Genomic DNA, 12,633 nt, shown 5'->3' on the forward strand with positions numbered 1-12,633 from the left:
TTTCCACTTTCTATTTTTCACATATTATGTCTTTGTACTTAAAATGGCTTTCTTAGCTGGGCACGTGGGTACATCACAGTGCCCTGGGGGCTGAGGCAGGAGGATCACAGGTTTGAGGCCAGCCTCACTAACTTAGTGAAGGTCAAAGTAAAAAGAGCTGGGGGGTGTATGCAACTCAGTGGTAGAGTGCCTCTGGGTCCAACCCCCGGAAGAAAGATAAATAAATAAATAAATAAAATGGGTTTCTCGTAGGCAGTGTGTTTGGTCTTGCTTACTCACTAGGTCTGGCAGCCCTGCCCAGGACACTGACATTGAATGTGGTCATTGTGCGGTCGGCCTAGTCTCCACGGTGCTGCTGGTTTTCTGTTTGTTTTGGGTTTCTCCTTTGATCTCTCTCTGTCTTCCCTTGGGTTGGGTATTTTTAAAAAAAATGTATTGGTGCATAATATTGTACATAATAGTGACACTCTTTGTGACATCTGTACGTGATCAATTTCACTCCCTCTCTCGTCCTCCCTGTCCTCTACTCCAGGGGCCACCCTCCCATTGTCACAAGTGGCCTCTTTCCCACGGTGACCTCTACATATGAGAGCGAACATACCGACCCCTGACTTCTGGACTTTCTGAGTCAGGACTGTTTGTTTAACCTGGCGCTCTCCAGTCCATTCATTTTCCTGCAAATGACGTGACTTTGTTCTTTATGCCTCCATGAACTCCACTGTGTCTGTGTACCCCACTTTCCTTATCCACACCCACTGACAGACGCCTGGCTGGCCCCGCAGTGGGCTGCTGTGCATCCTGCTGCTGCACACATGGGTGTGCCTGGGCGGCTACAGCACAAAGACTTTGATTCTTCAGGGTAAATACCAAAGAGTCGTACTCCTGGGTCATAGGGGCTCCATTTCTAGTCTTTTTTCTAGTCTTTCTTTCAAGGAACCTCCATATTGACTTCCACAGTAGTTGTACTGATTTACGATCCCACCAGGAGTGTGAAAGTGTTACTCCCCCCCACGTCCTCTCCAGCGAGTACCGTGACCTGTGTTCTTGATGGCTGTTGTTCTAGCTGCAATGAGATGAAACCTCGGTGTAGTTTTGATTTGCATTTCCCTGATTGCTAAAGATGTTCAGCATATATAAATAAAAATATAAATAGTATGAATATATTTATATTTGATGGCCAATTGTACTTCTTTTGAGAAATGTCTGCTTAGTCCATTTGCCCATTTATTGATGGGATTATTTGGGCTTTTTTTGGTGTTCAGTTTTTAAAGTACTTTATATACTCTGGACATTAATCTTCTGTCAGAAGAGTAGTAGGGAAAGATCTTCTCCCATTCTGTAGGCTCTCTCTTTGCACTGTTGTTTCCTTTGCTGTACAAAAGCTTTTTAATTTGATGCCACCCCACTATCAATTCTTAGTATCATTTCCTGAGTTGTAAGGGCTTTACTGAGGAAGTCTGATGTGTGGGGGAGTACTGACCACGGGGTTTCTTCTAGGAGTTACACAGTCTCTGGTCTGGTTCCTAGGTCTTTGATCTGTTTGGGGTTGATTCTCATGCAGTGTGAGAACTACAGATCTGCTCTCAGTCCTCTACATATGGACGACCAGTTTTCCCAGCACCCTGTGTTAAAGGCCTTTTCCCCTCTGATGTGTGTTTTGGCATCTCAGGCCGGGACCAGATGGCTGTGTCTGTGCCTTCCGTCCTCCTCCATTGGTCTTCTCGTCTGTTTTCATGCCAATGCCATTCATTCTTTTTTTTGGGGGGGGGGTGTTGAACTCAGGGGCACTAGGCCTCTGAGCCACATCCCCACCCCTATTTTCTGTGTTTTATTTGGAGACAGGGTCTCACTGCTTAGCACCTCACTGTTGCCGAGGCTGGCTTTGAACTTCAGCCCTCCTGTCTCAGCCTCCCTGACTGCTGGGATGACGGTCAGCCACCACGCCTGCCCACTCGCTCCTGTTGCTGTAGCTCTGTATTATAATGTGAAGTCAGGCATTGGGACGCCACCGCTGGCTATTTTTGCTCAGATTTACTTTGACTGTTCTGGGTCTTTCATACTCCCATGTGAATTTAAGGGCTGTGGGGATTTTGATGGGGAATCACGTTGATTCCATAGGTTACTTTTGATAATATGGTTATTTTAACAATATTATCTGTGACTACCCAAGAACATGGGAGATCTTTTCATCTTCTAAATGTCTTCTTTTATTTATTTTTTTCAGTTTTCTTTCTTCCTTGGTCAGATTTATTCCTAGGTGGGGATTTTGGAGGTTATTAGAGTGTTTTTCCTTATTTCTTTCAGTGGATGCATTATCAGTATATTAAAAAGCTATTGATTTTTGAATGTGTGTCTATTTTCTTTTTTTTTTTTATTTTTAGACGCTGATGAACCCTTTTTATTCGTTTATTTATACATGGTGCTGAGAAACAAACCCAGTGCCTCACACATGCTAGGCAAGTGCTGTACCATTGAGCCACAACCCAGCCCCATGTGCATTGATTTTCTTTATCCTACTTTTCTGAATTTGTTATTAGCTCTAGACATCTTGTGGTGGAACTTTTGGATCTTCTAAGTATAGGATCATACCATCTGTAAATGATGCTGGTCTGACTTCTTTTTCTATCTGAATCCCTTTATTTTCTCCTCTTGCCTAAATGCTGTGGCTGTAGTTTCAAGCACTGCAATTAAATAGGAGTGGTGAGAGTGGACATCCTTGTCTTGTTCCTGATTTTAGTTTTTCCTCATTCAGAATGATGTTGGTTTTGGGTTCATCATTTATGACTTCTGTGATGTGGAAGTAAGTTTCATCTATCCCCAGTTTCTTTAGTTTTTTTTTTTTTAAACATAAATAGGTGCTGGATTTTGTCAAAGTTTTTTTTCTGCACCTATTGAGATGATCATATGGTTTTTGTCCTGTTTCTTCTTAGGTGATGTATCATACTTATTGACTTGTGAATGTTGAACATCCTTGCATCCCTGGAGTGAACCCAACTTGATCATGATGAGTAATGTTCTGATGTGCTGTGGGATGTTATTTATTAACATTTTATCAAGCATTTTAAAATCTATGTTCTTCAGGGATATTGGCCTATAGTGTTCTTTCCTGGCTGTGTCCGTATCCAGTCTTGGTATTAGGGTCAAACTGGCTTTATAGAATGGATTTTGAAGTATTCTCTATTTCATGGAATGGCTTGAGGAACGTTGGAAAGAGTTATTCTTTAAAGTGCTGTAGAACTCAGCTGAAAATCCATCTGGTCCTGGGATTTTCTTTGTTGAAGGCTTTTATTTCTGTGTCAATCTCATTGTTTGTTGCTAGTCTGTTTAGGTCTTCTATTATCATCTTCGTTAAATATTGGTAGGTTGTATGTGCCTAGAAGTTTAGATTTTCTTAAAGATTTTTCAATTTATTGGAATACATTTTCAGAAAGTACCTGATGATCCTCTGGATATCTCCTTTTTTATCTCCAATTTTATTAATTTGGATCTTTTTCTTTCTTTCTTTTCCTTACTTTGGCTAAAGTTTTATCAAACTTGTTTATCTCTTCCAAGAGACAATTTGTTATGCTGATCCTTTGTACTTTTTTGGTTTTAATTTGTTCTAATTAGTTATACATGACAGTTATACATGACACATTGAACACAAATGGTGTTATTTTGTACTTCTAAAAATCTTATATTTTATTAATTTGGGGTCTGATCTTAATTATTTCCTTCCTTCTACAACTTTCTATAAGATGTTGGGGTGCATCCTTAGGTTATTTGGATCTTTCTGAACTTTTTAATGTAGGCACTCATAGCTAAACTTCTTTTGGGAATCACCTTCATGGGTTTCCAGAGATTCTGGTATGTTGTACTTCTATTTTTGTTTGATTACAAAGATTTTAAAAATTCTTCCCTGATTCCTTTGATGACCCATTCATAGTTCCAAAGTGTAATGTACAATATCCTCTGTTTTATAGTTTTTCTTGATGTTGAGATGATCCGATAATGTGAAGGAATTATATCAACTCTTTTTTTGTATTTGCTAAAACTTGCTTTGTAGCCTATAATGTGCTCCATTTGGAGAAAGTTCCATGAGCATCTAAGAAGAAAGAATATTTAATTGTTGTTGGATGAAATGTTCCTTTGGTATCTTTTAAGTCCATTTAATTTGTAGTATGTTTTAGGTCTGAAGTGTCTGCTCATTTTATGTCTGCATGACCATTACTGTTGAAAGAGGTGTGTCAAAATCACTCAGTATATTATATTTGGATGTAACTGAGCCTTGATGTGGAATAGGGTTTGTGGCATGAAATCACATGTACTGACATTTGGGGCGTAAACATTTACTATCATTATGTCTTCTTTTGGGCATGTTTCCTTTACCAATGTGTTATGGGCCAGGCTGTATGGGCAGTGACCAAACAGACTCCGTTTTGCCCTGAGACTCCACATCATATAAGAAGTGCTTCTCCCATGGAAAGCCCACCTCTGCACCCATCAACTGTTGCTTAGCATAGCATGTTTGGCAACACAAAATCGCAATTCTTATACAACATAAAAGTGATTTTCTCTTTGGTTCCCATTTTTCTTGGACGATGTACCCTGTCAGAGATTGATTATCTGGACTTTAGTAACCATTCTTTAACCTATACTCAACTAGGGATGTGTTGGCCCACTTCCTTTTCCACTTATGATTTCAGATCTCATAACATTTGGTCATAGCAACAGCCACTTAGGCTTTAATATGGTTTTGGACTATAAAAGGTGTATTTGGACCCCGGGAGGGGGTCGAAGGGTGTAGACTTGCGGCCTGCCCTTTGGCCTGCCAGCCTGTGGATCCGGACCACCAACTGGTGAATGATGTTTCCGTCTCTGTCTTTAAGATCCACCTGGTGATTTATTGCAGTCTCGCCTTAACAAACATGTAGCTACCTTCTTTGTCTCTTGATCACTTTTGGCTTGAAATCTAATGTCTTGGATATGAGAATAGCTACTCTGCTTTCTGTCAGATCCCTTTAGAACAGAATGTCTTGTTCAATCCTTTCACTTTCAGTTTGAGGATGTCTTTGCTGGTGAGGTGTGTTTCTTACAGGAAATACAGTTTGGTCTTGTTTTTTAACCCAATCAACTAGCCTATGTCTTTTAATTCATGAATTGAGAATATTTACCCGTAGTGTCATCATAGAGAGGTATTCATTACCTCCTGCCATTGTGATTTATTGCTAACATCTGATCTCATCCTAATTCTTATTTGCTTAACTACTCTCCTAATGGGACTCATTCTTTCTTGACCTCTGTTTTTATCTGCTTTAGGTATCTTCCTCAGTGCTCTTAGTAATCATGAATCCTTTTTTGGGGGGTGGGGGTGGGGGTACCAGGGATTGAACTCAGGGGTACTCAACCACTGAGCCACATCCCCAGCCCAATTTTGTATTTTTTATTAGAGACAGGGTCTCACTGAGTTGCTTAGAGCAACTGTTGTTGAAGCTGGCTTTGAACTCTGGATCCTCCTGTCTCAGCCTCCCGTGCTGCTGGGCTTACAGGTGTGCACCACCACACCTGACTGAATCCTTGAATACTTTGCTTATTTTTGAAGGTTTTTATTTCTTATTTGATTTTGAAGGATAATTTTCATGGATATAGCAATAATTGACAATTATATTCTTTCAGGGCTCAAATCTGCATCATTCCAAGGCTTCCTGAATTTTAGGTTTTCTGTTGAGAAATCAGTTGTTATTCTAATTGATTTACCTCTATGTGACCTGAAATTTCTCCGGAAGTTTTAAAATTCTATCTATATTCTGTATATTTGGTATTTTAATTATAATATTAAGACAGATGGACATTCAGGAAGAGAGAAAAAGAGGCCCTTACTGGATGGGGCCCTGGATCTGTGAGCAAGACCAGCCATACTTGTCTCTTTATTTAGATGAACACAGTCTCCAGCCTATTCCTGTAACAGATTAGAACAAAATCACCATCAATTTAAATGTCAGCAGAGGACTGGGGCTGGGGCTGACAGCGCTGGCCTAGCATGTGTGAAGCCCTGGGTGCAATTCTCAGCACCACATGCAAATAAATAAAAGAAAGGTCAATCGACAACTAAAAAAACATTAAAAATAAATAAATAAATGTCTGCAGATTCAAAGACTTACACCACGTGCCTACAGCCGACTCACTGCTGTTCTGCCTGACCAAGAAGAATCCTCTGGACCCCAAACAGCAAATGCCTGGGGTCTGATTGTCACTAAAGCGGCCTGAGAACAGGCACTCTTCTTCACAGGAAGGCCCTACCTGCCAGCAGTGAGTGCACCCTGGTGGCACCACTCTCCAAGAGGCTGGCGCGTGCCCTGCCTCCGGGTTTATAGACCTGGCATCGCTGCCCTTCAATGAATCCTTCCTTGGGCCTTGTTTTCAACATGTCCTGAAATTTTTTCTTGGTACAAGCCAAGAACCTGCCCAGTTGAGGTCCCACTGCCCCTGGAAGCTACTTGTTGGGACCCTGTGAGGGGACAGCAGGCTGTGGAAAGGTGCTTTTTTGGTGTTGTCTCTTTGGGGTTCTAAATGTCCCTGGTCTCTGGATGCTCATTTATTTCCAAGATTTGGAATACTTTCTGCTGTTGTGTCACTGAACAGGTCATCAGTGCCAATGGCCTGTGTCTCTCTTCTTTCCTCAATGCCAACAGATCTCAAATTTGGTCTCTTAATGTTGTATGAATTCTTGCATATTCTGCTCCCAGTTTATTATTTTTTATTTAGTATGGTCTGATATCCAAGGCTGTCACCGTGTCTTCACGTTCTGGGGTTCTGATTTCTGCCTCACCTGATCTATTGGAGAGACTTTCAACTGAACATTTTATTTGACTTATTGAGCCTTGCATTTCTGAGGTTTCTGTGGGGTTCTTTTTCAGAACGCCTCCTTATTGAGGTGCTCTTTCACAGTCTGCATTTTCTGCCATAGTCCATTTTTTAGATCTTCCTTTAATTAATTAATCATGTCACAGTCAACTCTTTGGGTCTTGAGATTTCAACCACTCTGATATTGTGGATTCAGTTCCCAGGGGTGGTGAACTCTGGGAGGCAGCTACTGGCCTGTCTCCTTGTGTTTTCTGAGGTCCTATATTTTCACATCTGCATGATGGAGTCCTTTTGTTTTTATGTGAGGGTCTTTCATTGAACGTCATCTTTGAGCCTGGAGCTGGGGTGTATCAGCTTCAACACATCTGGTTAGCACCATCAAAGTGCTAAGTTCCACCACTGTGCCACTCTGAGAGGAGAGTGGCAGCGAACAGTGGTCGTGTAAGAGCAAAACAGAGGCACACCTCCTCAGAAGCCATCACTAATGCCTGCTGCCACTCGCCCACCAACAAGAAGGTGGAGTACAGAATGGGCTGAGAAGACAAGGTGTTGGTATTAATCACATTATACTAAATGGAATTGGGAGAAGGAATAAAAATAAAAAGAGAAAAAAAGGAAAGTAAAAAGAGGCAAAAAGAAAGAAAAGAAAAACAGAGAAAACCCTGGGAGGGAAGGGAAACAAAGCAGAGGGGAACAACCTGCAGAAAGGAGAGGTGTTGCTGGAGGGTCCTGCCCCCGACAGGCCCGTGAGATTGGAGAGACTGAAAGAACACAGAGGAGGGACACTTTCCATGTCCCCAGGAGCTCAGCCATAGCGGCCATCACACCACGGCCCCAGGATCTCAGCCATAGTGGCCATCACACCACGTCCCCAGGAGCTCAGCCACAGCGGCCATCACACCATGTCCCCAGGATCTCAGCCACAGGGACCATCACACCACATCCCCAGCAGCTCAGCCACAGCGGCCATCACACCACGTCCCCAGGAGCTCAGCCACAGTGGCCATCACACCACGTCCCCAGGAGCTCAGCCACAGTGGCCATCACACCATGTCCCCAGGAGCTCAGCAACAGTGACCATCACACAAGGCCCCCAGGAGTTCAGCAACAGTGGCCATCACACCAGGTCCCAGAGCAGCTCAGCAACAGTGGCCATCACACCACGTCCCCAGGAGCTCAGCAACAGTGGCCATCACACCATGTCCCCGGGAGCTCAGCAACAGTGACCATCACACCACGTCCCCAGGAGCTCAGCAACAGTGGCCATCACACAAGGCCCCCAGAAACTCAGCAACAGTGACCATCACACCACGTCCCCAGCAGCTCAGCAACAGTGACCATCACACAAGGCCCCCAGGAGCTCAGCAAAACTGGCCATCACACCTCATCCCCAGAAACTCAGCAACAGTGACCATCACACCATGTCCCCAGGAGCTCAGCAACAGTGGCCATCACACCACGTCCCCAGCAGCTCAGCAACAGTGGCCATCACACCACGTCCCCAGCAGCTCAGCAACAGTGGCCATCACACCACGTCCCCAGCAGCTCAGCAACAGTGGCCATCACACCACGTCCCCAGCAGCTCAGCCAAAGTGTCCATCACACCAGGTCCCAGAGCAGCTCAGCAACAGTGACCATCACACCACGTCCCCAGCAGCTCAGCCAAAGTGTCCATCACACCAGGTCCCAGAGCAGCTCAGCAACAGTGACCATCACACCACGTCCCCAGCAGCTCAGCAACAGGGACCATCACACCACGTCCCCAGGAGCTCAGCAACAGTGACCATCACACAAGGCCCCCAGGAGCTCAGCAAAAGTGGCCATCACACCTCATCCCCAGAAACTCAGCAACAGTGACCATCACACCACGTCCCCAGGAGCTCAGCAACAGTGACCATCACACCACGTCCCCAGCAGCTCAGCAACAGGGACCATCACACCACGTCCCCAGGAGCTCAGCAACAGTGGCCATCACACAAGGCCCCCAGGAGCTCAGCAACAGTGACCATCACACCACGTCCCCAGCAGCTCAGCCAAAGTGTCCATCACACCAGGTCCCAGAGCAGCTCAGCAACAGCGGCCATCACACCACGTCCCCAGCAGCTCAGCAACAGGGACCATCACACCACGTCCCCAGCAGCTCAGCAACAGGGACCATCACACCACGTCCCCAGCAGCTCAGCAACAGGGACCATCACACCACGTCCCCAGGAGCTCAGCAACAGCGGCCATCACACCACGTCCCCAGGAGCTCAGCAACAGTGGCCATCACACCACGTCCCCAGCAGCTCAGCAACAGGGACCATCACACCACGTCCCCAGGAGCTCAGCAACAGTGGCCATCACACCACGTCCCCAGCAGCTCAGCAACAGGGACCATCACACCACGTCCCCAGCAGCTCAGCAACAGTGGCCATCACACCACGTCCCCAGGAACTCAGCAACAGTGGCCATCACACCACGTCCCCAGGAGCTCAGCAACAGTGGCCATCACACCACGTCCCCAGGAGCTCAGCAACAGTGGCCATCACACCACGTCCCCAGCAGCTCAGCAACAGTGACCATCACACCACGTCCCCAGCAGCTCAGCCAAAGTGTCCATCACACCAGGTCCCAGAGCAGCTCAGCAACAGTGGCCATCACACCACGTCCCCAGCAGCTCAGCAACAGGGACCATCACACCACGTCCCCAGCAGCTCAGCAACAGTGACCATCACACCACGTCCCCAGCAGCTCAGCCAAAGTGTCCATCACACCAGGTCCCAGAGCAGCTCAGCAACAGTGGCCATCACACCACGTCCCCAGCAGCTCAGCAACAGTGGCCATCACACCACGTCCCCAGCAGCTCAGCCAAAGTGTCCATCACACCAGGTCCCAGAGCAGCTCAGCAACAGTGGCCATCACACCACGTCCCCAGCAGCTCAGCAACAGGGACCATCACACCACGTCCCCAGCAGCTCAGCAACAGTGACCATCACACCACGTCCCCAGCAGCTCAGCAACAGTGGCCATCACACCACGTCCCCAGGAGCTCAGCAACAGTGACCATCACACCACGTCCCCAGCAGCTCAGCAACAGTGACCATCACACCACGTCCCCAGCAGCTCAGCAACAGCAACCATCACACCACGTCCCCAGGAGCTCAGCAACAGTGGCCATCACACCACGTCCCCAGGAGCTCAGCAACAGTGGCCATCACACAAGGCCCCCAGGAGCTCAGCAACAGTGACCATCACACCACGTCCCCAGCAGCTCAGCCAAAGTGTCCATCACACCAGGTCCCAGAGCAGCTCAGCAATAGCGGCCATCACACCACGTCCCCAGCAGCTCAGCAACAGGGACCATCACACCACGTCCCCAGCAGCTCAGCAACAGTGACCATCACACCACATCCCCAGGAGCTCAGCAACAGCGGCCATCACACCACGTCCCCAGGAGCTCAGCAACAGCGGCCATCACACCACGTCCCCAGGAGCTCAGCAACAGTGACCATCACACCACGTCCCCAGGAGCTCAGCAACAGTGACCATCACACCACGTCCCCAGCAGCTCAGCCAAAGTGTCCATCACACCAGGTCCCAGAGCAGACCAGCAACAGCAACCATCACACCACGTCCCCAGGAGCTCAGCAACAGCAGCCATCACACCACATCCCCAGCAGCTCAGCAACAGCAGCCATCACACCACGTCCCAGAGCAGACCAGCAACAGCGTTCACAGAAAAGTCTGTTTTGCTTCTTGCTGAGGTTTGTAAAGTGGAGATCTTTCTTTCCAGGGTCTAGACTGAGAATCTCCACTGTGAGGACGCTCGTGCAACACAAACACCATGCAGTGTTTGTGCTCAGCTCTGACCAGCTGTCAGGGCAGCGTGGTGCTGTGCTCTGCCCCTCCTGGCCTGGTGGCTAGCTGGCACAGGGAGCTTGCTGTCTGCTCAGAGCGGAACCCACCCTCGGCTTGGCTTGGCTGCCATGCGGGAACAGGAGTGTGACTCTCAGTGCTGCTGGTCAGCAGTCACGAGGCAGTCTGTGGACAGGTCCAGATGGAGCTGCACCCCTGGTTCGAGGCTCAGTCCCTGTGCTGGGTGAGGCGTGTGGGGGCATCTCGGATGCGTCCGTGTACCCTCCAGACTGCTCTGGTGTGGAACATGAATTAGGATGTTCCAGGGTCACCAGGCTGCATGGTTGGGTGTGTGGATGATCCCATCTCATTTCCAATGTTGGCATGACGACGGAGCTCCCTGCTTGTCTTACTTGACCAGCTGCTCAAGGTTGACAGCACACTGCTCTGGCCTATCCCAGCCTGTCTTCTGTTTGCATCACGTCGTCACGCAGACCGCCGCCACCACGGTTGGGTCACCACCGTCCTGGTGGTCCATGGATCACCTCACCTGTGCCACCATAGCCATCTTGGTCGGTGCACTCCATGATGTCTGCAGGACACTGGCCTGATGATGTTTCTCAGCTCTAAGTCCCTGACAGGCTCAATGGGACTCTGTTACGGGTCAGATATGAAGTGTCCCCGAAAGCTCAGCCAGGGGACAGTGCCAGGGTGGTCGAGAACGTCATGTTCCATGAACATTCTGGTGTTCCTGTTAGTTTTCTTCCTTCTCTTATGCTGGGATTTCTTGAGCTTCTTATTTACACTTTCATATTTTTCATCATATCTGAAAAATGTTCAGACATTATTTCTTAAGATATCTTCCTCTGCCTCCTTCTCGTCTCTGTTAGAGGGCTTCCCATTCCATGGCTGGGCCTCTGCAGCCCTGTGTGCCCACTGAGGCGCTCTTCTTGGGTTTCGTTTTGGATGCAGGGTCTCCCTGTGTTGCTCAGCCTGGTCTCTAATTCCTCCAGCAACCCTCTTGCCCCAGCCTCCCGAGTAACTGGGCCACAGTGTGCACCAAACCCAGCCACACAGTATTTGGAATGTGTGCTCATGGGGAAAAGGGAAAAAATAGGCACTTCACATAAAAAAAATCCAAAAATCCAAACAGTCCTTAAGAATAAGAAAGGGCATTCAATGCCATCAGTCACTGGGAAACACCCTGTCCCGGGGCTGGGGCTCAGTGACAGAGTGCTCGCCTATCATGTGTGAGGCACTGGGTTCAATCCTCAGCTCCACATAAAAATAAAGTAATGAAATAGAGATATTGTGCCCACCTATAACTAAAACATATGTGTGTGTTTGAGTGTGTGTGTGTGTGTATGAATTTTTTTTTTAAACCCTGTCTCAGAGCAGCTAAAATCACACACCCCTGTGGTGACAGTGTGACCCAAATGGGACTCCGTTTTTGTGGACGTGCAGATGGGCAGTCCTTTAAACAGATGGCCCGGAAGCACCCGTGAGGTCTGAGCACAGGTGCTCCGCTCTGTGCAGAGGTAAGCAGACACGTTCCTGATGGCCGCCCACGTGGGAGCCTGGAGCCCTCCTGGGAGGGTAAGCCTTGGCCTACTCATGCCGGGAACACCGTGTGGAACAGAACGGCAGGGCAGGGGGCAATGCCCATCCCCGGGCCACATCCCTGTGTCCGCGTGTTCCGCACTGGCAGAGACCTCTGCTCATCTCGGTGCCCACAGGACCGCACTGGAACACACCCTGGGCTTCCTCGGACCACTGCCACCTCTCCTTCCTCCAGGCCCCGTGCCTGCTGCGCTTCACTGGCCAATGCAGCAGACAGGCCTCGGTGTCCTCCCCAAGGCCTGATGACCACCAGGGTGGGCTCCACAGGGCCAGAGGGCCCTCGTGCTGCTCCGGCTGCTCTGCTCTTCGGGAACTCTGCAGCCAGCCTCTTCG

This window comes from Urocitellus parryii, chromosome 1 (genome assembly GCF_045843805.1).
Source record: "Urocitellus parryii isolate mUroPar1 chromosome 1, mUroPar1.hap1, whole genome shotgun sequence".
Taxonomy (NCBI): domain Eukaryota; kingdom Metazoa; phylum Chordata; class Mammalia; order Rodentia; family Sciuridae; genus Urocitellus; species Urocitellus parryii.